Source organism: Schistocerca americana, chromosome 2, assembly GCF_021461395.2.
Source record: "Schistocerca americana isolate TAMUIC-IGC-003095 chromosome 2, iqSchAmer2.1, whole genome shotgun sequence".
In the NCBI taxonomy this organism is placed as follows: domain Eukaryota; kingdom Metazoa; phylum Arthropoda; class Insecta; order Orthoptera; family Acrididae; genus Schistocerca; species Schistocerca americana.
In genome coordinates this window covers 1,086,922,175-1,086,949,831 of record NC_060120.1, presented here as the reverse complement: position 1 = coordinate 1,086,949,831, position 27,657 = coordinate 1,086,922,175, and the positions used below count along the sequence as shown (strand labels likewise).

The 27,657-nt window shown below is 45.4% G+C and overlaps 1 protein-coding gene across 2 annotated transcripts in view; it reads right to left on the bottom strand.

Annotated features, from left to right (window-relative positions):
• The window catches only part of LOC124596489, a 203,548-nt gene that overhangs the window by 107,142 nt on the left and 68,749 nt on the right, over positions 1-27,657 (bottom strand). The gene's annotated exons all lie outside the window — the stretch shown is intronic.

The following is a 27,657-nucleotide window of genomic DNA, read 5'->3' as shown; positions in this document are numbered from 1 at the left end:
GAGAAGTCCTTGGCTGCAAACTGATAAATCAATGGCCGAGTAACTACCTCGGGCCACACTGAAATGCACCCCAGTATTTAAAAGGTACAGGTCGAACTGAGACAGTAAAGTTTCGACGCCTCTGCCTCGGCCAGTAAGCACAGTGCCACCCCACAAGGGGTTATGGGCGTTAAAATCTCCCAAAAGTAGGAAAGGTTCAGGGAGTTGATCAATCAGTGCAGTTAATACATTCAGGGGTACTGCACCATCAGGAGGAAGATATACACTGCAGACAGTTGTTTCCTGTGTCGTCCCTATCCTGACAGTCACAGATTCAAGAGGTGGTTTGAAGGGGGCACAGTGTCACCACAGACTGAATTTAGGACATAAACGCAAACTCCACCTGACACTTGAGTATAGTCGCTACGGTTCCTGTAATATCCCTTACAGTGGCGGAGGGTAGGGGTCCGTACTGCCGGGAAACAGGTTTCCTGGAGGGCAATGCAGATAGCAGGTGTAAAGCTCAACAGTTGCCGTAGCTCAGCCAGGTGGTGGAAAAAACTGCCACAATACCACTGGAGGATGACATCATCGTGAGACTGGGAAGGCACGGAACGTTTAATGAGGCAATTTATGCCACAGGGTCACCTGCTGCCACCGACTTATTGCCCGAGCAGTCTACATCCATTGTGCCCGAGGGTCCGACGAGATCTAGGTCCTCAGCGGACACCAGAATCTCAACCCCATCCTCAGTCGCAGAGCTTGCAGATAGTGGTCGTGTTGGTGTCGCCTCAAGTTCATTGTTCTTGGGGGTCTTCTTTTTTTTTATATATATATTTCTTGCACTGTTCCTTGGGTTTCCCTGGTTGGAAGGATTTCAACTGAATCAGTCTCCGGGACTGTGGATGGGTGCGAAGACCTATTACCAGCTGCTTTTGGGCTCTTCAGCCACTGGCGGGTGTCATTTTTCCCCCTAGCAGAAACCTGGGAAGGGAGTGACCCAAGAGACCCCTTCCTAGCAAGAGGAGCCGAAGAAGCCTTATGCTTCTCTGGCTCAGAAGTGAGGAATTAAATCCCTGATGGTTGAGAGGTGTTGTTCCTAAAGTAGGTTGTGCGAGGGCAACAGGGAGGGAAGTCACCTCTTACGACAAGCAGCAATACCTCGGGCCTGCTCTAGACCCCGGGCCCGCAGGAGGGACAATGGTGGCAATACTGGCGCCCACACTGGCCAGTATTTATGAAACAGTACCCACAGATTCAGGCCAACATTAAGTTGAATTCATATGAGCCAACATACAAGAGTCCGACACACAGATGCATTTGCGGTTTTGAGTATGAATAATTACATTTAGTCACTGCAAAACGAAAAGGAAAACAAGTGAAAGAAGAAAATGGTAGGCAATGACTATATAACACACACATACAAAAACTCCAGTCCCAGGAATCAATAGTAAGGTGACATGTTCTGGAAAATTCAGTTTAGGGTTAGTCTTTACATTGTTTAGTACACCTTTTCCTCACACGAGATACACCCAACGAATAAATAAATAAATAAATAATCAGTAGGGAAAATGTGTAACTAATGTGGTTTGTAGAACAGGGTAACAAGAAAAATGTTCTACAAAGTTTACAAAAATTGTGGGTAGAATATGATTAATTTTGTATCTGAATTTGAAAGAAGTGAAATGAACTGTGTGTTACAAGGAACAAAAATGTAAACCCTGTGAAGTATATATATATATATATTTTCTGTGCCTACAGTTTCACGTCTTTCAGTGTCACACAAATTTTTAATTTTAAAGGGGATCACTTAAGACTATTTCCATGGGTTCGCCCCTCAAATTTCTCCCTCATATCACAAAATTGTTGTCTGATGTAGTACAAACTGAAAAAATAAATTCCTTTTAAAGCACAGTTTCGTATATAATTTATATTCAAAACCTAACACCTGTGTCACAAAACAAATCCTACATCGAGAATACTTTACACAAGTTTAAGGGAAGAAATGCTTCCGATAATTATTACAGTATTTAAAGAACATCAAAATATGAACAGGCTGAAATGAACAAACAGTACCTGAGACTATGTTAATCAATTCAACTGTAAAAAGCTAAGGAGCATATTATTAGCAAAATGAGAAATATGCAAAAGTGAAATGCCAAAATGAGCACTTCTCAACTGGGAGTAAATCAAAACAATCAGAATGGCTTAAACAGAGCATAATAACATGAGCCATAAACGAATAAGAGCTAAGCAACTAAGCAAATAAGAGAATAGGCAAAAACGAGATGCCAACATAATGAGAGCTGGCCAAACTCCGTCGGCACTTATATACGGTTGCGCTGGTGGCGGCACCTCGTGGCCCGTACGTAACACACGCGCGCCTGTGATCGCAATGCACTCTTAGCGCTCGCGGCGGCATCTAGCGGCCTGTACGCAAGTTGTGCAATTGCTGTCACAGGTCGACCCTTAATCTATGATGTTACAACCCCCAACTCACAGGTCAGGTACATTATGACCTAACACGTAGTCAGTCAAATATACAATGAAGTTGTTAGGTGATTCTAAGTTTATAAAATTAATACTTAAGACACTACCTATCTAAACAGCCTTTTTAATGAATTAGTTTATCATCTGCTCATCATATGGGCCGAAATTATCAAAATCACTACCCATATACAAAACAATTCCAAGATTGTTTCATGGAGTAATTTGGACTTTTTACTTTGCATACAAAGGAATCCTATTACAATTAAAAGCTATAATTTAAAACAAGTAACTATATTTTCATAGGAAATTACTGGACTTCCTGGTTGTAATCCTCAACTTTATAACAATACCAGAGACGGAAAGTTGCTACTCACCATATAGCAGAGATGCTGAGTCACGATAGGCACGACAAAACGATTCACACAATTATAGTTTTTGGCCATTAAGGCCTTTGTCAGCAGTAGACACTACACACACACACACACACACACACACACACACACACACACACACACACAGAAACGCGCGCGCGCAAACGCACCATCTGGATCCTTCCCACCTATTCCAACTTTTCTGAGTTGTGCAGGTGGGAACTCTCCCTACAACATATTTTTCATTCTTGCAACTCCCCTAGCCTCGAGCTTTGTTACTCCTCGTCCTCCACCCATTTGTGCCATTCCCTGCTCCAACTCCAGTATTACACATGCCTTCACTCAACTAGTCTTTTTCCCTTCTCTACTCCCCCTCCTCCTGACTCAGCACTTAGTAGCCCCACTAAGTCCCTGCATGCTCTTACAACATCTGCTAACCTGCTATCCCTCTAGACCGCCTCCTTACCCCCACCACCCACCCTGGGTTACTGTTCACATCAAATGCAATTCCGGTCCGCAGTGAGGCCACAGCAACCAGAGACAGTGGATGTGTGTGTGCGTGTGCTTTCTATTTCTGAAAAAGGCTTTTTGAAAAAAAAGTTTTTATGTTTATTAGTCTTTACATTGTGCTTGTCTATGACTCAATGCCTCCTTTATGGGGCGAATAGCAATCTATCCGTTTTATATATTCCAAAGTATTCTTCCAACTCGATATATGAATCTTCCCATTATAGCTCCTTTCAGTTTCAAAATAGAACTGAAAACATTACTTTTCTGCCCACTCCTAATACAAATGTGTAACCCGTAAAGAGACCCAAGTTGTCTCAAACTGAACACAGAAGGAATGACAATGAAGGTAACTGGAGTGTCTGACAGTGGTCGTCAAACTGCAGCCCACGGGCCACATGCGGCCAAGATCATGTTTCCGTGCAGCCCGCGACCCTCCTCAGCTTCGCACGGGTAGCATTAGTTACCTACTTGTCTGGTGTAGTGGTGTTTTGTTTAGAGAAAATGTGTAGAATTGTGATTAAAGTCGGGGAAGTAATTAGATAACTGAAAACCATTGACCACTTTCATTTAACGCACCACTTGCCGGTGTTCCGCAGCGCTAAAGGCGTGAGCGGACTTCTAGTCAACAATGTGAGCCGTGCATCAAACGTGCCGCGTGCCCATGGCCACTCGTTTGTCAGCGGCGGACTTGTCCTGCAGCCGCCTCATTGTTAGCTTTGTCATATCAGTGTGTCAGCCGTGAACCAAGATTCGTTGCCCCTGAACGTTCGTTGCATATTGACTGTATTTGTGTTCATATTTGGTGATGTAATTATAAGTGGAATAAATAACATCTGCTGTACCCTCAAGAACAGTGACTAATAGAAAAATATGTGAAGAGAAAAGAAGTTTCCAAGAAATATGGGAAGAAGAGTTTTGCTTTATAAGCGTGCACTAAGAAGGTACTGCTACTTGCTTAATATGCTGGGATACGATTGTGGGACTGAAGAGATGCAATTTATTTTGCCACTACACAAGTAAGTACAATTCATTTACAGTAACTTTTCCTTTGAATTCAAATGAAAGAAAGAAAAAAATTGCTCATCTAAAATCTACCATTTCTTGTCAACAAAACATTATGTTAGCAGCAGTTGGGCAAAGTAAGGCTGTCACAAGAGCATCATATCAAGTATGTAATATTCTGGCAAAAAATATGACCACCATTTCTGAAACTTTGTTTCAAAATTTCTCCAACAGTAAACAAATATCAGCTGAAATGAATAAGCTCACACTTTCAGAATCTACCTGTCGACGTTGTACAGAAGATATTTCAAAATATATGTTTGAGGCAGTAATTAATAAAGTCAAACTATGCACCTCGCATGTGATTTCAGTACTGATTTAGTTTCGATGGCTCAGTTTTCATTATTTGTGTGTTACTGCACAAATGATGGGGTAATAGAGAAAGATTTTTTAGCAATTATATCCATGAAAAGTCACACAAAAGGATGTGATTTTGCGGAGGCGGCAAAAAAAAAAAAGCAAGCAAGCATTATCTATGAGCAAATTAATATCAGTATGTACAGATGGTTGTCCGTCAATGACGGGTGTCAACAATGCTTTGATAGCACTGATTAAGAAGGAATGGAATTTGCCAAATTTACTCTCCATACACTGCTTACTGCATCAAGTAAGTTCGGCATGTCAAATTTCAAATGCCAAATTGAAGAATGTTATGCAAATGGTTATAAGCATTATAAATTTCATTCGTGCCCGTGAACTTGATCACTGAAAAAGACCTTCTGCAAGAATTGCAAACTTGTTACAGTGATGTTCTCCTACATACTGCTGTCAGATGGCTAAGCAAAGGAAAAGTGCTGGAACGGTTTGTCAATCTGAAATTATTTTATTCTTACAACAAAGTGGCAAAAATTATCCTGAACTTGATGATGATGAATGGTGGATACTTACAGCTTTTTTTGACCGATATTACACAAAAATTCAACACATTTAACTTTGAATTACAAGGACCAAACAAGATAACTGGGCAAATGACAAACAAAATATTTGCATCTGAAGCCAAACTGCAACTATATATAAATGAACTCTAAGTAAAAGATCTGTCTAATTTTCCAACTGTTGCTATGCTCCAATCAGGCTTAGCTATCGCCGAAACTATTTACTGAAACATGGAAGAATATTTGGAAGCCTGGTTTGCCTGTTAATAAAAAGAGCTGGAAATCTGCGGCCCGAGGTGCCACATCATATTGTTAGTTTTGGTCCTTGAGCAAAAACGTTTTACGACCATTGGTCCACGTCCACAGCCACGTGAGTGTCCGAATGCAGCTAGGCGAGATTTGCGATAGCTCGAGTGGCACAGTAATAAAGACTTACTTCTGATGCTGACCGAATGTGCAGGCACGAAACGCAGGTGACCTGTGCACAGGTGGGACTACGCGTAGGAGGGGCACACTGCAAAGGACCCAGAAGATGTAACAGGGTACATGAAATAATTTTGGAAAGTCAACTCGGCCTGGCAGGAGACGTGCTTTAGCCACATTTTCTAGTCTACTGGTGAAACTTTCTTCAGGAATGGATGGTAGACCTATGCTGTGGCTACCTCGCAATCAATCAACGTGAAATCGTGCAGGAGTTGTTGTAGATGCCACTCCAGGATGAAATGAACTGCTTCCTGGGGATCGAATTCAGTGCCGGGGACAAGATGCAAGCAAGATGGGGTTTTGGTGTGTTGGGCTGTGGAGAGAAAGCTGATTTCGTAGTGGTATCCAGTTAAGAATAATGCTTGACACTACACTATCTTGGTTGGTTGACTTGGAGTGAATAGGACTAAACTGCAGGGTCATCAGTCCCTTCATCTGTTAAGTGGCAAAACCAGGAGTAGTCGTCAAAGAAAGAAGGCAAAAGACAAATCCCGGAAAGCCTAAGCGTAACTAACACAATAAAAAAGATAAAGCTCAGAAAAAAAACATCACAGACAAGTCATTAAAAGGTGGAAAGGGCAGAGCCAGTCTGGGCCACCGATCAAAGTCCGTCAAAGGTCACCAGGGGCATACGCAGGGGGGAGGGGAGGAAGCGGCAGGAGGCAGAGAGAGGTGCACCACCAACTCCATAGGCAGTCAACCACACCAAAAAGCCCTAGGCCGAAAAGCCCTACCTTGCATGGATGAATAGAAACCGTCTTCACAGGCAAAATGTTAACACCAGGTCAGCTGAGTTCGCATTGTCTGCTAGCACCTGAGGGAGCCTGTCAGGAATATTAAGACGCCATCTCAAAGCACCCAAATTAGGGCAGCCTATGAGTAAGTGGACCACCATCGGGCGGGCTTGGCATTGGCAGTAACAGGGATCCTCAAGCCTGAGAATGTTGTCACAGGTCAGCCAAGTGTGGCAAATGTGGAGTCTACAAAGGACAGTAGATTCCCTGTGAGTATCATGCAGGGAAGACTGCCACATGATCATGGTCCCCTCAATTGTCCTCGCTCTATTTGGGAAGATCAGGGCAGACAATTCCGAGTTCAAGAGTTACAGCAATTGATGGTGTAGAAATGATGAAAGGTCCGGTTCTCAAACCCACGTCCAGAATCGACATCCTGGTGCCAAACTGGTCAGCTCATTCATTTCCCAAAATCCCAACATTACCTGGGGTCCAAATGAAAACAACTGGCCCCCCAGCTTGATGGAGGTCTGGGACAAGAGCCTGGATAGCCTTAACCAGTGGGTGAGGAGAGCAGCACTGGTCTATAGCCTGAAAGCTGCTAAGGAAGTCACTACAGAGTAGTACTAGAACAAACATGGTTGGTTGGTTGGTTGGAATGGAGAAAGGACCAAACTACGCAGTCATCAGTCCTTCCGACCTTGGAATAACTAAAACTGATAAAACCTCATACTATAAGAGGGAATGACAACGGCCATAAAATTATGAACTATGGACAGAGAAGGAAGGAAGAAAGCAGAAGAAGAGAGGAGGGAAAGAAAGTGACTATGACAGGGGGCATGAAGGAAGCAGCACAGGTAGACAAGATACACACTCAAGATAAAACACACCCCGTAAGAAAAGGAGTGGAAAGGCAGGGGGTGGGGGTGAACCACCAAGCCCATACGAAGACAGGGCGAAGGGGGGAGCAAGACGGCCTGCCATCCCCCCCCCCCCCCTCCCCCCACCCACCGATAAGGTTGAAGGTTCCACGCTTAAATAAAGTGATAAAAACCCACATCATGAAGAAATCGTAAAACTAGATCACCCGATGAGGCATTGTCAGCTAACGCCAGGGGTAGCGAGCCAGGAAAGCTAAAAGTCTGCCACAGGGCAGCAAAGTTGGGACAGTCCAGGAAGAGGTGGCCCACAGTCAACACTGGTTCACAACGACAGAGAAGGGGTCCTCACGATGGAGGAGATAACCGTGATTCAGCTAGGTATGGCTGATGTGGAACCGGCAAACGACGACAGAGGCCTTAAGAGAGGTCCGTAAGGATGACTGCCACATAGTTGTAGAATCCTTTATCGCCCTGAGCTTGTTCGGCGAAGAAAGAGTGTGCCATTCTGCATTCCACAGTCTCAAAACCAGACGACGCAATGCCAAGCGAATGCCAAAATGCCAATAGCAAGAGATGGCCTGTTAGTACCCAATTTAGCCAGCTGATCGGCAAGTTCATTGCCGGGGATCCCAACATGGCCTGGGGTCCAAATGAAAACCACTGAGCATCCACGCTGAGCAAGGAGAGACAGGGAGCCTGTAACGATACTTTGACTACCGCGCCTCCGCCAGAGCAAAGATGAGATTTACGATCGCGCATGCAGAAGAGCACTGCACCAGCGACAGATTTTCATAAGTAATTTTGATCTTCTTTCACTTTTGCGTAGGTGCTAGTTTGAACAACTAGTTCGGTACTTTCTTGTTATCTTGTCTTCATACGTTTAAGATGTGTATTTTTTGGCGCTGATGTTAAAGAATGATTTTAAGTGGAAATTAAAACTATATTATGAAACGAACACACAGCGTCTTCAAGTTATTTCAGTAGTGATTCGCAATGGTTATCGCCAAATTTTTAAATTAATCCAGACAGTGAGAACTTCAAGAAATTTTCATCAGACAGAGAACAAGAGGACCAGCGAGCAATGAAAAAAGGACATCCTACAAGAAGATCAAGCAGTATTCCAGATGTAGCCGTGAAGACTATATTATAATAGATACTACATTTATGAGAGAATTATAAGGTAAATTTCAACTTATTTCCGATGTTATTTCCTTAGTCGCTTTTTGTAGTGTTGCTGACCCTGTCCGTCATTCACGGTCAACTTACAGCACTATCTCAATCAGTAATACGAAGTCCGCCTTATCCGTAACTTATTCCATCAAAATTCAAAGCCCAATCAGATTTTCTATTTTGTATTTTCATGGCAGAACCCCGAGGAAAGGAAACACTACAAGTCCTGGATAGCTATGACCAATGGGTGGCGAGGGATGCACTGGCTGATAGCTTACAAACTACTCAAGCAGTCGCTACAGATAGTGAAGGACGGTCCTGAGCAGAAGTGGACATGATCCAGTGTGCACAAGATGGCAACCAATTCTGAAGTAAAAACACTACAGCCATCTGGCAAGGAATGAAATTCCGTGTGTCTCGCATAGGTGTAAGCATAACCAGCGTGACCAGCAACCATGGAGCCATCAGTATAAATCACTTCTGAACCCTGGAATGAACTGAGGAGATAGTAGAATTGGTGGTGAAGGGTCTCTGGAGGGACAGAAACCTTTGAATTAATGGAGAGGTCAAGACAGAGCTGTGGCCGAGAGACGATCCATGGAGGGGTACGCGCGCGAGCGAGAAAAAGAGGCGGTAAAGGGAAATGCTGGAGCTCAGGAAAGAGCGACTGAATGTGGGTAGCCATGGTAAGCCCACATCGTGGTTGCTGCCGCAGGAGGTTGATCTCAGTGTCTGGATAAAGGAGACCGTAATTAGGGTTCTTTGGGAAACAGCAATTGCGGAGCATGTAAGATATCAGCTATTGTTGGCACAAAACTCACAGCGGTGGGATCCTCACTTCTGCGAGAAGGCTAATCACAGGGCTAGTCCGGATGGCACCAGTCGCAAGTCGTACCCCACAATTGTGGATTTGGTCTAGTATCTGCAACGTCGAAGGTGACGCAGAACCATAGACAGGACTCTCTTAGTCTAAACCAGACTGGACCAGTGCTTTGTACAATCTCAGTAGGCTAGAGTGGTCTGCACCCCAGGTGGTATTGCACAGACATCTAAGAACATTGAGATGTAACCAGCATGTCCTCTTCACCTGGTGAAGATGAGGGAGGCAACCGGGCGTCGAAGACCAGACCCAAGCGATGGGTGCCCACCACCTTGAGCGATTGGCCATTGAGGGGACGGATTGTATGGTGATGGCAGAAATGCATAACAGACAACTTGGCCACCGAAAACTGAAAGCCATGGGAGAGAGCCCAACATTGCACCCGGTAAATTGCCCCCTGTAGATGGCATTCTGCAGCACCCGTGACGGAGGAAGTGACATAGATACAAAACTTGTCAGCATACAAAGAGTGGGGGCCTGTCGACCCAGCAGCCGCCACCAGTCCATTAATGGCGACGAGAAAGAGAGGGATGCTCAGCACGGAACCCTGTGAACCTCATTTTCTTGCCGATGGGAAGTGCTGTAGGAGGAACCAACTTGAACCCAGAAAAAGCGACAAGAAAGAAATTTATGGATAAAAATGGGCAGAGCGCCACGAAGGCCCCATTCATGAAGGGTGGTGAGGATGTGGTGGCGCGAGGTGGTGTCGTACGCTTTAAGCAGGTCAAAGAAGACTGCAGTCAGGTGTCGCCGATGGGCAAAAGCTGACTGGATAGCAGACTCCAGGTGGACCAAGATATCCACCGTAGAGCGGCCACAGTGAAAACCACCTTGAGTCGATGACAAAAGATTACAGGATTCAAGGATCCAGAACAGCTGCAGACTCACGAGGCATTCAAGGAGTTTGCACAGGGTGTTGGTAAGGCTAATTGGACAGTAGCTAACCAACCAGCTTCAACACTGGAATAACAATGCTTTCCTGCCACTGGGTAGGAAATACCCCCTCACTTCACAGACGGTTGAAAAGGGTCAGTATACGACGGTGGCCAGCCACCGATAAGTGTTGGAGCATTTGGTTATGTCCAGGAGCCGTGTCGGGACAAAAGGGGAGGGCGCTGGTGAATTCCCACTCACTAAATGGGTTGGTTGGTTGATTGACTGATTGGGGTTGAAGGTACTAAACAGCAAGGTCATCAGTCTGTTGTTTCAAATGTTGTCCATTCGTTCGGATGTATATCTCACAAGAGGCATAACGATAAAAGGTCAAAGGCTAAAAAACGTAAAAGTTCAGTCGTGTTGTCAATGGTAAAAACAAAAGAGGGAAGTCAGTAAAAGGGCAATCCCAAGACAGGAAATATACCACCTCTGATACAGTACGGGCGAGACCACCTGCTATTGAAAAATGTTCAACCGCTAGAGTTTAAAAGGGCGTATTGTAAAAGGAGACTAACCAAATCTAAAAAGCGATAAAAACAGAGTAAAAGGGAGAAAAAGAGGATCTTGGCCAAGGAGAGGAGTCAGGAATCTCCAAACACAGCTAACAGTGAGAGACACATCCCAACCCTCACCACCCTGCCCCAAATCCAGAGGGAGATTAAAAACTTTACAACTGAAAATAAAACCACTTTCACAGAGGAAACTGAGAACCAGTTCAACCATCCAGGAATTATCCACCAATATTAAAGTACAGGGAAGTACGTATTTAATATGCAGAGCCAAAAGAAGGGGGCATTCCACCAAAATGAGGGCTACTGACTGGAAGGCTCCACAACCACAAAGTGGGGGTGGCACATTATGCAAAAGAAAACCACGGGTCAGCCTGGTGTGGCTGTTGCGGAGACGACACAGGGTGGTCGAGTCCTTTCAGGAGAGGCGGAAGGAAGAACGCACGGGACAGGTGTCACCTTAATCGCACGAAGTTTATTAGACAGGGGAGTAGCCTCCCAAGAATTGGCCCATGACTGTGCGAAGTGGGATTTGATGTGAAGCCGTAAATCCGCTGCAGGAGGGGTTACAGGGAAAGGGGGTGGGGGGGTGGGAGTGACTGCTCCCACAGCCAAACGATCAGCAAGCCCACTACCTGGGATACCCCAATAGCCAGGTACCCAAAGGAAGCCAACGGAAAAAGCAGCATGGTGCTGATCAGCGAGATGGTCCTGGATAGCAGGGACCAAGGGATGGCAGGAAAAACAGCAGTCAAGAGCCTGAAGACCACTCACTCATTGAGTGCATACATAACAAAACGCGGATGAGTTGGGACTGTTTAATAAAGGTAAGGGCCTGGGAAATTGCCATCAATTCTGCAGTAAACACCCCACATGCAGTTGGCAGGACATGATTTTCCATGCCAACAGAGGATGTGAAGGCATATCCCACATGATCAGCAGATTTAGAGGCATCGATGAAAAAAACAACAGCATCCCGAAACTTCCATAAAATGCGGCGGAAAAAACAATGAAACACTATTGGGGGAACAGAATCTTTCGGACCTCGGCGGAGATTCACCCAAAATCAGGGCCGAGGAACTAACCAAGGAGGGGTGTTGGGAAGGGAACATGGGAGACAGGACAAAGAAAGAAGCTGAAAATCACGGCGAAGAAACGTGCAAGCGGAGCCCAACCGGTAAACCCGCCCAAGGGTGGAAATCAGGTGGATGACGTCCTTGGTTTGGGAACAGGATAGAATAGGAAGGATGAGCGGGAGAGGAACGGACAGCGACCGCATAAGAAACCAGAAGCTGGGACCACAAAACAGAAAGTGAGCTTGTTGTCGAAAAGAAGGCAAAGGAAACGAAACTGTGGGACCACAGGTAATCGTTGTGCATCAAGATAGAGCTCCGGACTGGGGTGGACCGTAGTACGGTGACAGAAGTGGACCACCTGTGGTTTTAAAGGAGAGAATTGAAATCCGTGTGAGAAGGTCCATGCAGAGGCACGCTGTATAGCACCCTGGAGCTGCCACTCTGCAGAGGCCGTCAAAGAGGAACTAACCAAGTGCAGAAATCATCCACATATAGACCAAGGGTGACCAAAGGATCGACGGAGGCCACAAGTCCATCTACAGCAATGAGGAAAAGAAGTACACTCAAGATGGAATCCTCTGGGATGCCATTCTCCTGGGTCCGTGGAGAACTAAAAACTGTACTAACCTGAATCCCGAACAACCGGTGTAACAAGAACTGGCGGATAAAAATCGGGAGTGGGCCCTGAAGACCACGGGGGTGATGAGCATTAAAATCCCTGAGAAGGAGGAAGGGAGGAGGAAGTTGCTGAAGAAGGGCAGTTAAGACAGCAGGTGGAAGTCCTGTCAGGAGGGAAATAAAGATTGCAAACTGCGACCCCAGAGTCCAGGTGGAGCCTATCAGCGACTGCTTCCAATGTAGTTTGAAGAGGAATCCACATACTAACAACGTCCATACAGACCAACGTACAAACTCCACCAGAGACCAGCAGTGGGCCAACCCGATTTCGATAAAAAGCATGGAACCCACGAAGGGTCAGTGAGTGATCCATCAGTAAAATGAGATTCCTCCAGAACCATACAAGCTGCAGAGTAAAACGAAATACGGGATGTCAACTACGGAAGGAGATGGTAATATCCATTACAATTCCATTGGATAACCACAGAACAATGATTCCAATTGGGGGTGAACAGGCTAAAGCCAGTCTTGCCACCGGGTCACCATCCGTCACCGACAAGGAGGGGGCGACATCCATGAACAGCAGGTCAGAGTCAGGTTGTGAAGGTGGGGACGGGACCTCTGGCTGCTTCTTTTCTGTTTGAGATGGAGGAGGGCTGTGCTGCAAAAAGGAGCCAGCTGCAGCAAGATCTGGAACAGAAAGAGAGCGGGCTACCTCGGTGCCCACAGACCTTGGTTCTCGTGGTTGCCATGTGGCAGCAGACCTTTGGCCTGGAAGGTGCCGGGAAGGGTGTCCCGAGAGGGGCGCCCTTGACCGGCAGACACCGAAGAAGTGGGACACTTCTCCAGCTGTAGAGGGGGAGCGGCACCTGTAGGGGAGGGGGGAGGAGAAGGGTGCAGGACTGGGGTAAGGAAGAGAGTTGAAGGGCTGAAGATGTAACTAAAGCATAGCTTGATGTCACTGACACAGGATGACAACGTGCATACTTTTTATGAGCCTCAGTGTAGGTTAGATACTCCTGTATCTTTTTTTCCTTCTTATAAACGGGGCAATCCCGTGAACATGGAGAATGATTGCCATGACAATTAAGACACACAGGAGGGGAAACACAGGAGGGGAAACACAGGAACTCCCCTCATGGAGGGGGCGCCCACAGTCACCGCAGAGGGTATCATTGGTGCAGCGGTAAGACGTGTCCAAACTGTAAGCATTTAAAGCATTTCATCAGTGGTGGAATCTAATGTTTTACATCACACCAATACACCATCACCTCAAGGGCCAGGATAACGGTGTCTGTATCGATGTGTTTTTTTTTAGGGCCTCGCTGTACACGGCAGATAAATCGAACTCCTCGTCGCTCGAGGTTTACATGGAGCTCCTCGTCAGTGTGGAGAAGAAGATCCCGGTAGAAAATGGTGCCCTGTACCGAGTTCAAATATTGATGGGGTGCGACGGAGGCTGAGAAGTCACCGAGGTGGTCGCAAGCACGCAGGGCTTCAGATTGGGCAGCAGAACATGTCTTTAAGAGCAAAGAACCGGACCGCATTTTACTCATGGATTCCACTTCTTCAATCATCTCCACGAAAAACAAAGGCTTAGTAGTGGCAAAACTTTCGCCATCAGTCCTGGTACAAACGAGGTACCGAGGGAAAGGTTTCAACCCAAGCAGGTGAGCTTGACCCTCTTACCAAGGGGTGGCCAGTGAGGGGAAGGGTGAATGATCAGGAGTGTCACATCTACTATCACCCTTAGAGACGGCCACAGAATGGCCAGGATGTTGAAGATTTTGTCGCTTCACGTGCAAGCCGTCCACCTTAGTACCAACCACTCTGACCAGGGGCTCGCCCCGTGGGCGCCACCCAGCCACAGCAAGGGCCATCTGGCACGGCGGCCATTGCCGGGACTTCTGATGCCCCAAAGTGATGAGCAACGACTCCTTGGCATACACGAGGCGTTAACAGCTCAGGTACTAACAGTGTGATCCCTGTGTTGTTAGGGGGTTCAGCCAAGTGGGTACTTAACAGCGCCACCACATGGACTGGTTACTGTGCTGGTGACCTAATAAGAGGGGGGCCAGAGTGCAAGGGGAAAAAGGGGGGGGGGGGGCAGAGGAGCCTGCACAATGGAAACTAGGTTGAGAGTTCATCCCCATATGGCTCACACTGAATGTAAAATGTTGGAAATGGAGGTCGAACCCCAAGGGGACCAAAAACGCTGAAAAGGAGATGGAAACAGCAAACTAAACAACAACACATACCAAAACAAAGCCGGCAGGACAGCCAGGTCAATATAAAGAAGTCCACCGAGAGCGAAAGGAGGGGGCAGGGAGAAAGGAGCAAGGGCAGGGAAGGAGAGGAACAGGGATGATAACGCTGTCTGGAAAAAGGAAGGGGATTGAAATAGCTCGGGGCACCGTACGAGTCACACATGTACCGACAAAAGGGACTGCGGGTCCCCTGGGAGGCAAGAACGAACACGGCTAAGGGCTAATTTAATGGCCATCAATTCAGCAGTGAAGGCACAGCAGCTGCTTGACACATAGTGGAGTTCACTACACTGTGCTTGGGTATACGCAAAACCTGTTCGTCCGTTGACTGTTGAGCCATCGGTGAATACCACCTCCAAACCAGATACTTCTCAAGGATAGCAAAGAACAGGTGGCGAAAAAAGTAGGATCAACAGAATCTTTCGGACCGAAGGAGACTTAAGGCAAATCTGAGGTTGGGGCACAACCATGGGGGAAGATACAATGTCTCCCTGACCAGAGGTGACAGTGGAGGAAGTTGCAGTTCTGAAAAGGGGCCCTGGAGGCGTTCAGCAACTGTACACCCACTTCCGGGTCGCCACTGTGGGAGGTGGAGCTCCCACTGAGAGGAAAGGGCATGGAAGTTGGGATGCTCAGGGATGCTACGAATGCATACAGAGTAATTTATTAGCTATTATTGGCACTTGATGGAAGCATTCCAGCCTTGACTACTTGACTGTTCACAGAACTGTTTTTGGAATGCTCCTGTCACAAGTCAGACCCCACAATGACGAATGACGTCCAGCATCCGTAACACTGAAGATGATGCTGAACCATATGCAAGACTCACGTAATTAAGAGGCAACAGAACAAGGGCTTTGTAGAGCTGCAAGAGGATAAGAGGGATCTGCACCCCAGCTAGTGTTACTGAGACAGCGAAGTATATTGAGGTTTCGTCAGCACTCTCACTTAAGTTGGTAAAGGTGGGGAAGCTATACCAGTCGGGAATCGAAGACCAATCCTAGTCTCAACTACAAGAAGTGATTTATTGTTTAGGTAAAGCTATGGGTGTGGTGGGCAGTGTGACAGTGACGAAAGTGCTCAACACTAACCAAAAGCCATGGGTGAGAGCTCATGACTGCACCTTTCACAGGGCGTCCTGCAGGTGACCCTCAGCAACAACCATACTACAGCAGGAATAATAAAATGAAAATCATCGGCATATAAGGAGGGTCATACCGAAGAGCCCACAGCCACTGCTAGACCATTGATGGCTACCAGAAAGAGGGAGGCCCTCAGTACCACCTACTTGAACCCAGAACGTATGGTGCGACAGGAAGTTCTCGACAACAATCGGATGTGGATCCCGGAGACCTCACTCGTGTAACATAGCAAGGATGTGGGGACGCCACGTCATGTCATAAGCATTCTGTAGGTCGAGAAATACAGCAATGAGGTACTGATGACATGCAAAGGCCATCCGGATGGTGGATTCTAGGTGAACCAAATTATTGGCAGTGGAGCAGCCTTTGTGAAAACTGCCCTGAGATACAGCCAAGAGGCCCTGAGACTCAAGGAGCCAACACAGCCGCTTGCCCACCATGCATTTGAGCAATCTACAGAGATCGTCGGTAAGGCTGGTTGGGCAACAACTGTCCATCTCGAAGGGGTTCGTACCCAGTTTCAGTACAGTAACTCTCGCGCTTTCTCGCCACTGAGATGGGAACTCATCTTCATTCCAGATCCGATTAAAGAGGGTACGATGTGATGCTCACAATCCACTGAGAGTGTCCAGCATATAGCAACAAACTCCACCCGATACTCTCTTATAGTTGGTAAGGTTCTTAAACTAACCTTGGTAGCCATGAAGGGTAGGGGTCCAAGTTGCTGGAAACCATGTTTCCTGAATGGCAATACAGAATGTAGGGTATGTGCTTATAAGTTACTGTAGCTCAGTCAAGTGGTGGAAAAATCCATTACAATTCCACTGGAGGAGAAGACTGAATACTGCGGGGGCACTAAGCAACCAGGGAGGGGTGGAGGAGGGGGGGGGAGTAGTTATGAACCAGGGTCATGTAGAGTCACCAGTTGAGATGTCAGGGGATCCACTGACACAGGTACTGTGGCACACTGCCTGGGGAGGTCTGGTGCCCCAGGGGCCATCGGGACTTCGACCTTCGGCACAGAAGGAGTACGTGCAGAGTCCAGTGGCATGAGGGTCACCAGAGTTTCCTTTGTCTTAGAGGAAGTCTTCTTTCTCCTTGGAAAATTTGGACAGAGTTTCCCTGAATTTATTTCAGGTACAGAGGAGGAACAAGAAGTCCAACGGCCAGCAGCCTGTGATTCTTTCAGCCACCGGCTGGCATCTGGCTATGGACCAGCAGGAACTGTGGACCTCTTCCTAGCTAGAGAAACTGGAGGAGGAAACGGTGCCCCCTGCTAGGGGATGGGGACTGGTGCCCCGGCAGGTGGGGAGCCAGAGTTCCCAAAGTGGGTGTACTGCCTGGGGGCTGCGAAGAGCCCCCCCAACTGCGTGGGGGTGGGGGGTGGCAGATGTCAGTGGGCAGTTCTGAGGGTCCACTATAAGAGGCACAACAGAGGAAGGCACCATTAACACAGAAGGCAATAATGACGTTGTAGCTGTAGCATAAGATTGCGTCATTTGTCTGGGATCTAGACGCCCATACTTTTTTCTGGCCTTCTGACCTCTTGATATGTGAGCCTGTCCAGGGTCTTATACTCTTGGATTTTCTTCTCACACTTAAGAACTGAGCAATCTGGTGAGCAGGGAGAGTGGAGTTTGCCACAGTTTACACAGATGGGAGGAGGGACACAAGGAACATTCACGTGCAACAGATGTCCACAATGCCTGCTGACAGGGGTATCAGTGCAAAGGAAAGACATGTGTCTGAACCCCATACACCTGAAACATCTCACAGGTGGAGGAACATGGTGTTTCATATCATATTGGTAGACCGGCAACATATCACACTCTAAGGCCAAGATGAAGGCTCCAGTACCAACTCTGTTTCCCCTCGGTCCCCTACGGACACGATGGATGAAGTCATTATGTTGGCCCACAGCTCATTGCCAGATTTCAGAGGATCGCGGTGATAGATAATGTCCTGGAACATACTGAGATTCTCGTGAGAAGTGACAGTCACCGTAATGTCACCTAACTATTCACAAGAGAGCAGCACCTGTGACTGAACAGGAGATCATGTTTTAATGGGGAGGGAACTGCTCTTCATCTCAGAGACGGTTGCAGCTTCTCCATATCTGTCCTCAATGTTTTCACAAAACATAAAGGCTTTGTGACCAAAAACATATCCCTGTCAATCCTGGCACACATCAGGTATTGGAGAGAGGATTTTGGCCCTTGTTGGTTTCTACTGCATTCTTCCCACAGTCTGGCAACGGAAGGAAATGTGTTGGGATCGTATGTTGTTGCAATGTGCAATGCCTTTCGATTTGAAGAGACTGCTGAGGCCTCGTGACCACTAGCGGGAGAAAGTTTAAGTCACTTCACGTGCGACTAGCCACCATGGTGCCACCCATTCCAAATGAGGGCTCTCCCTGTGGGTGCCACACAGCCACAGCAATGGCTACCTGGCCAGTAACCGGGAGTCCCTGTGCCTGTCATGACAGGAACATACTCAATGGCATAACTGGGGAGCGTGCAGCGCAGGCACCAACAGTGCGATCATTGTGCGGTCAGGGGAGCTATCGTTGTGGAGGTACTTTGTGACCTCCCCACAATGGGATGGCTACCATGTTGGGTTTCAGGCATACTACATCAGAAAGGAAGAGTGCCAGTGTGGAAGGGCACAGGCATGATATGCACTTCTTTAAAATTTGGGAAAGTTGGCCAGTCAAAACCAACGATGGGGACTGTACTAACGTTAATGGAAGGTGAAGATAGCATCGGGAGTGAAACTAGAAAACGAGGCCAAAATCAAAAACCAAGTCCAAGCAGGGTCTGTACCAAATGGTGCCATCCTATGGAAAGTCAGCGGAGAGAAGAGAGAGTCTAAGTGTAGGTTTGCATCACAGAAAGAGGAAGCAATGCTGCAAAGGCTGGGGCTCTGTGGTAGCCAAGCACACACTCAACAAACAATGGTGAGCCCCCTGCAGGGAGGGAGCACTGACTTATGTGAGCACTTAGAATGATGCCCAAACAACGAAATCGACAGTTTGTGGCCACTCAACAGGTGAATTTGCAGCCGTACGAATAGACACAAAATTTCTCGACCTCATAAATGAGGGTTACACCTTCCTGCTCCTCAAACTGGGAATAGTTTAGCCGTGCAGTGTTTAACATTTTGGACTAAATTTGTAGGACAAAATTGCTGCAATGGTGTCCTGGAACATGTCAGTCACCCGTGTCAACAGCAGGCTCACTATTGTGGCGTCAGACATGGTGCCACCTTGAGACCATCCTTAAGGTGCTGAGAAGACTGTTGACACGTGGCCAAATGCACAATTTTGATGCCCTTCTTTTGCAGCCAATTGAGGGGACGTGTGGCCCGCACCACTCAGTGAATAAATTTGGCACATGATTTTACCCAGAAATGACTAACTGTTTAAGGCTAATAGAGGCCAGCTTTTTTACGATTGTGTTTCTGAATGGGCATGATACCTTCGTGACTTAAGGTGAGTGTACACCTGTATGCTCTGCACCTTGTCACCATGTGCCTCCACCTGTCCCACAAGTAAGTAGAGGGACACGTGTAGGTGCACGCCTCTTTCTTAACAAGTGTATGTAAGCAATTCCATTTGACCCTGTGAGGTGTCTAGTAATGTCAAACCAGGGAGGCTGCACATAAATGTGCTCTCTAAAGGCACGCTGAAGACCATCTAACGCTACGTACTATTACGAACAAAACATTTGCTAGATTTTTAATGTTTATAATGGACAGGCCAAAAATAATGTTAGCTTACGCATTTTATCTATTTTGCAATACATGTAATCGTAATGATCAATTCTAAATGAAAAAAAAAAAAACTTTATATAAAAAAGAAGTATCATCACCACTTCAATTTATATCACAAATACATATTTTTGTTTCACTCGCAACTGAAGCGCCTGAAATGCCTGATCATCATCTTGTTACTTTGACAAAATCATTTCACTAAGCTGGATGTGTAAGGAGACAAAGTTTGTGAAGCATAGAGGGGAGCAGTCTCTGCAGCATATGGATCTGCATCATGCAGACACTGGCTGGTGGATAGAGAAGAAATACCTGACGTGGATGTCATGCTGCTGATTCCATTTGCAAATCACAAAGTAGTTTATGGACGCACATTTCTGCTAGAGATTACAATGATCTTTCTTCCTTCCTCACTGAAACTAACTGTTTATGAATCAAATTGGCTCATAAAGGAAATGATGGTTTTGGTATATAAAGGGTCCCAAAATCACTCCTCCAACTCTTAGTCATTGGAAATACAAACAAAGGCTTATTTTGTTCAGGTCTTCCAATATTTCCAGGCTGCTCTTATTTGTGAGAAACTAGCAAGTTATTTACTTCCACTCTGTCTTTACAGTACACGGAATCAACAAGCCAGAAAAAATGAAATGCACAGTAATACTGTTTAATTTTCATGTGTTTCTCATTTGACTACTCGGCCAAAATGCTAACGCAAAGACTAATTTGTATGCGTGCAAAAAACTGAGTCTTAACAGAAAGACAAGTGAAACAAAGCCCCAAATGGAGAAAACCACAGACAGGTGAACAACTATTGCATATCTCTACCCATGTGGGATGGTGAGATTCTTGCACCTGCATAGAGTGGCCCCTGCACACAATTCAGAGACGTGCTTGACTTTAGACTAGTGTGTGTGTGTGTGTGTGTGTGTGTGTGTGTGTGTGTGGAAACTGCCACATGCACTCAAGAGTGTTCAGGAAGTTGTACAGGTGTAAATGCACCTTGAGAATATGCCCCAGGTATCTGATGCTGGGAGCAAAGAACGGCACTTTTCCAACTGTCAGCATATGCTATTTTCCTGGAATCATAAAAAGGGATTCAGGATTCTTGTGACATCCCACAAGCATCGACCCCCTAACAATTATATCATCCAAATAATTAACACAGTGTGGAACATCTTTAACCATCTGTTCTAAATACTTCTAGAAGATGGCATGTGCACACCAAAGTTAAGGTGCTGTATCTCCACAAGGCAAACAGTAAATTACGACTAGCAACCAGTGTGATTCCTCGTTGAGCAGCATTTGGAGATAAGCATACTTTAAATGTACTTTTGAATACTAGTGGGGCCCAGTTAGTTTAGTCAACAACTTTTCTGGGTAGCAGACAGAGATCAACATAAAACTGGGAATTAATGGTTGACCTGAAATGCACAAGTGCACAACTACCCATTTGGTTCTTTAGGTGAAAATCACAGGTGTTGCCCACTGATTGGTGGAAATAATGCTTTGGTACTGTTGTGCAAGCTCTGCAAAATTTTGTTGCCATAAAATTACACGCACGCACACACACGCACACCAGAGCACTGGTTCAAAATATCCTTATAAATACTGCATAGAGCATCAAGATCAGAAAAAGGAACTGTTTCTGCCACTAAATTGATGTGGTCCTCTACTCTGAATCAAAAACTGATAAGATGTCTACACCGAAAATGTTGGTGGCAGCGAGAGCTCATACACAGAATATTTACATGGAATCCGACACAGTGTCAATGATTAAAGACATGGCAGTGCCGGTTTCCAGCTGGAATTCCATGGACTAGCCAAACAAAGGTAATTCCGAAGTGAGCTTTTGCAATGGCAGGAAAGCTGCCTGCTCTGCAGTTCTGACTGTGTCATTCCTGTACCACATCTGAGCACGCAGCCAGCAAGGTGCAAGATGCTTGTTGACATTCTTCTGAGTCCGCAGCTGCTGTGGGAATCTGGTTCTGACATGCCCGTTGCCAGTCAAGACAGAACTGGAATTCCTTCGCATTGTGTGAAATATGTCACAACACCAATGAGGGAAGGCATCTCTCTCACTCCTGCTAACATTATGCAAGGAGTCACTCAACACTGAGGGGCGAACCGAATGGTCCACGTACTAGTTGCCTGGAAGCCCTTGGACTTGGGTGAGACTTACCATAAAGGCAGAGACAGAGGGTGATGAAACGAAATCATTAGTTGACCACTGTCTACTTCTGACACTTAAATTCCATTTTTAAAAGCATGCTGAGCAGCCGAAGCAACCTCAAATATTTGGAAATTTTAAGTGCTTCACCAAGATTAGGATTGGACTTGGCCAGATTTTTAGCAGTAAATCGCTCCAAGCACTATGGGACTTAACATCTGAGGTCATCAGTCGCCTAGACTTAGAACTACGTAAACCCAACTAACCTAAGGACATCACACACATCCATGTCCGAGGCAGGATTCGAACCTGCGACCGTAGCAGCTGTGTGATTCCGGGCTGAAATGCCTAGAACCGCTCGGCCACAGTGGCTGGCTTTTGCAGTAAACTCCCTGTCAAAGGCAAGGTGCACAATCAATATTTTCAATACAGTCACGAGAAACAACCACACACAGAAAAGTTAAAAACACCAGAAATACTGGGTCAATACAACTGACAGTTTCGTAATGGATGCAAATGCGAAATTTACATTTTGGAATAGCAGAGCAATTGATGAAAGAGGACACTGCCTTCAAGATGCTATAGAAGAATACGGGCTTCATGTACAAACAGGGCTCTCAACCCACGTACTTCCTAAAATTGTGCAGCTTGGCAATACATACAGATATTACCCTTGAAATCTTGAAAGTCAGTGGCCACACTGGAAACTGCATCTGTTGGTGACCACAGTGAGTCCAATGTTTGAGTGTGAGAATGTATCATAAGGTTTGCTTAGCATGTATTTGAGGTAGAATGTGGCAACCAGCCTGGTATTTGCCTAGCAGGATGTGTGAAACAGCCTAAATAACCAAATCCAAGACAGCTGGTGCACCAAAGTCTGTCATTAACCCACCACTGAACCAGGGCCAGGGCACCTCCCCCAATTCTGAAAGCTGTTTTGACATCTTTAGTTTTGGTGCTCCGGTGGTCATTGAAACCAAATGGTGAAATTATTGTAGAAGGTTACAGCAGCCAGAATCAATTGTGTTATCTTAGAAGCTGCATATTTTTAAAAATAAAATCTTATAAATATGTTTGGAAAGGAACATTAGTACAAATGTACTGCTGCTACATTAAAAGTCAAAGATTATGAAAATGAAGTAGTATTAAATGAAAAATATAAGAAAAGTAAAAGAAATATTTGGCAGTGAATGTTAAGTTCACGGCTAATGTTGAGAAAATATTTTGTGCACATATAGAAGCACTATATATAATCAGTACTGAAACCTAATTGTTGGGTATATTGTTATATTAAGAATATGAAAAGATAGTTGGTAAAGAAAATGGAGAATTCTTAAAATGAAAATGCTCATCGGATAGCATTAACTAAAGACTTTATATAATGGATTGACAACAATTGCATGTGTGCAGAAGTTGACGTACGACTAAAGTATAGTAACTCAATTTGTCGCAAGACCAGTTATCTAAGTGGTGAAATATGTGCTGAAAGGCCTTTATCAAGACCATCACTAGTGACAACTTCCTGCAATATTGAAGGCTTATCTGTAAATAAAGAAATTTTATTATCTGACATGTGCAAACGAAACAACTGTGTGTTACAAGAAACACACAGAGCACCAACTAGCATGTCATTCTCAATGGAGAGAAGTCTTCCAAAGTAAGAGTGATTTCAGGTGTGCCGCAGGGGAGTGTCGTAGGACCGTTGCTATTCACAATATACATAAATGACCTTGTGGATGACATCGGAAGTTCACTGAGGCTTTTTGCGGATGATGCTGTGGTATATCGAGAGGTTGTAACAATGGAAAGTTGTACTGAAATGCAGGAGGATCTGCAGCGAATTGACGCATGGTGCAGGGAATGGCAATTGAATCTCAATGTAGACAAGTGTAATGTGCTGCGAATACATAGAAAGAAAGATCCCTTATCATTTAGCTACAAAATAGCAGGTCAGCAACTGGAAGCAGTTAATTTCATAAATTATCTGGGAGTACGCATTAGGAGTGATTTAAAATGGAATGATCATATAAAGTTGGTCATTGGTAAAGCAGATGCCAGACTGAGATTCATTGGGAGAATCCTAAGGAAATGCAATCCGAAAACAAAGGAAGTAGGTTACAGTACGCTTGTCCGCCCACTCCTTTAATACTGCTCAGCAGTGTGGGATCCATACCAGATAGGGTCGATGGAAGAGAGAGAGAAGATCGAACAGAGAGCAGCGCGCTTCGTTACAGGATCATCTGGTAATCGTGAAGGCGTTACGGAGATGATAGATAAACTCCAGTGGAAGACTCTGCAGGAGAGACGCTCAGTAGCTCGGTACGGGCTTTTGTTGAAGTTTCGAGATCATACCTTCACCGAAGAGTCAAGCAGTATATTGCTCCCTCCTACGTATATCTTGCGAAGAGACCATGAGGATAAAATCAGAGAGATTAGAGCCCACACAGATGCATACCGACAATCCTTCTTTCCACGAACAATACGAGACTGGAATAGAAGGGAGAACCGATAGAGGTACTCAAGGTACCCTCCGCCACACACCGTCAGGTGGCTTGCGGAGTATGGATGTAGATGTAGATTAAAGTTGTACTAGGAGATTTTAACTGTCATGTTCTTGCATGGGGCTATAGAGAGACAAATGACGACGGCGAAATGCTGGAGATCTGGGCAGACCAGACTAAATTGAAATTGATACATGACCCAAAGTTGCCTGCATCATTTAACAGCGGGAGATGGAAACGAGGATATAATCCAGATAACATCTTTGTCCCCGAGAAGGTATCCCTGCAAACTGTAAAGCAAATCGAGGACCCAATTCCAAGAATGCAACACAGAGCAATAACCAGCTGCATTACAGCAATAATCAAAACAGATGTAATGCCCTTCAAGAGATGCTTCAACTTCAAAAAAGCTCATTGGGAACTTTTCGCAGAGGACCTAGATAAATAAGGAGATCTTGGAAATTAAACCACAAGTACAAGCATATGAAACTTTTATAGACCTCGTCAAGAAAATCTCTCGATGGTGCATACCTACAGGGTGCCGCACTCAGTATATTGCTGGACTCAATGGTAGCAGCAAGGAAGCTCTGAAAAAGCATGAAGAACTTTCAATAAGGACCCATTCTCAGAGGGAACGATCCAGGCAGGTGAGGTACTGATGTCTGGTATCTCTGAAGTGAGAAAGGAAAAGTGGTGCTACCTCCTACAAGAGACTGACGTGAAGCACAGCAGTAGGAAGGCATGGAAACTGCTCAAAAGTCTCAGCAATGACCCAACAGAACCACAATCAAATTACAGTGAATTTACAACTGATCAGATAGCTCACCAACTGCTCACGGACGGAAAAACTAAAACGGAAATCAGGAATGGCAAAATCAAAAGAAAATTGAACAAGGAGATTAGCTTCCTACCTCGTCTGTTCTTCATTCAGGAGCTACAAGATGCCATAAACGATTTGAAAAACAATAAGGCCGCTGGCCTCGACAATCTAAGATCTGAGCAAATTAAACACTTTGGACAGAGGGTACAAGCATGGATCCTAGAGCTAATGAATAACTGTATTATAACAATGCAAATTCCTAAACTGTGGATGAAAGCTCGGGTTGTTGCATTACTAAAACCAGGGAAAGACCCAGCTGAAGCGAAAAATTTCCGGCCTGTCTCACTGCTTTGTCATCTGTTTAAAGTGCAGGAGCAAATGATCCTCAAACATATAGCTGATTATGTGGACAAAGCCCTCATTAACGAACAAGCTGGATTTCGAACAGGAAAATCATGCTGTGGCCAAATCCTTAATCTCACACAGTACATCGAAGACGGCAATCAGAGAAGAGAAGTAACTGGGGTCGCATTCCTGGATCTCAGTGCCGCATATGACACAGTTAACCATAAGTTGCTTACCCAGAAAGTGTATAATGTCACTAAGGACTACATCCTTTCTATGTTCGTACAATGCATGCTACAGAACAGACGCTACTATGTAACCTTACAATCTAAAAACAGCCGATGGAGGACACAGAAAAATGGACTTGCACAGGGTAGTGTCTTGGCTCCAATATTATTTAACATCTATATGAATGACCTTCCCATCAGGCACCAGACATGAATGATCATTTATGCCGATGATGCAGCAGTGGCCACACAAGATAAAACCTTTGAACAAGTGGACGAGAATCTCACTGGAGCCTTAACAGAACTTGCTACCTATTACGAAGCCAATAATCTGAAACCAAACCCTAGTAAATCTCAAGTATTTGCCTTCCATCTTAGGAACGAACAAGCCAAACCGAAGCTCCAAGTCATGTGGCAAGAGAAAGAGCTGAAGCATACAAACAGCCCAAAATACCTGGGAGTAACATTGGACAGAGCGCTTACTTTTAAGCAGCACTGTCAAAAAAAGCTAACAGGTTCATCATGGTGAGCTCAACCACACATTTTGCACACCACAGGTCTGGCGCTGAGTATCTCAGCAGCAGAATACATGACGCCAGTTTGGAAGAACTCTGCTCACACTAAGCAAGTTGACGTCGCCGTAAGCGAAACTGTACGTATTGCCACAGGATGCCTCAAACCAACTCCCAAAGACAAAATTTATCCCATCATAGGCATAGCACCACCCACTATCTGCAGACAAGTAGCTCCTGAGATCGAAAGATCAAAACAAAAGAATGATCCTCGACACCCAATGCATATGCACCGAAAGCAACGCGTCTGGCTGAAATTCCGCAGGAGTTTCATTGAAACTACTGAAGAGCTCACCACCAAGCCCGTCGCAAGGCGGCCTGTCTCTTTGGGAAGAAATGGTGCCACTCTCCACAATGGAACTACTTGAGGGGGGATCTGCAGGAATTCAACTACCTTTTACAACTTGGAGGTCATTAAACCGGCTGCGCACTGGAGTAACTGGGTGCAAATCAAACCTATTTAAATGGGGCTACAGTGATAGGGATAGGTGTGAATGCGGAGCAATACAGGACTTGGACCACCTATTGATTTTGCCCAGATATGTCTATAACATGCACTAAAGATGACATTTTGAAAGTCAATGACAAAGCAACCTACGTTGCTAACTACTGGGAAGGGAAGATATAATTGGTGCATTGGATACGGAAGAAGAAGAAGAAATGATCATACAGGTGGAGTTAATGACTGAGTAACTAGCAATTATAGACTTTGTTAGTTTTTATGACATAACTCTGTTCCTTCTCCCAAACCTCCCATACTCAAGCCGTACAAATTCAGACACTTTCTCTCATCTTCAACAACTTCCTATTCAATTATTCTCAGCAATCTATCACAACTCTGGTAAGTTTCTTTTTGAACACCATTGGAACAAGTCTCAAAACACTTAGTGTTCTTCCTTTGCAGAAACTATCAATAACACCTCTTTCCTCAGGTACACCACGATTTCTAGCTGAGGTCCGTCTTGCCAATGGGAATCCATAATATCTTTGATTAATGGCGGAATGTATAACGTCTCCTTGGTTACCAGGCTGGTGTGCCCCCTCGACCATCTTTGCTACGATTACATTTACCAGAAGATCCTGCAGAGGGCAGCACACATTTTAAGGACCCCTGTCAGTGGGTAATGACTTTTTCTCTTTTGTTACTTTTATCATGAATGTTCCCCTTCATAAAATCAAAATAATCTTTGTTGTTTTCTCAAAGACCGAACTCCTAATAATTATACATTTCATACAAGTTTTCCGTACAAAGTAATCAAGTCTCAAAGCCACTG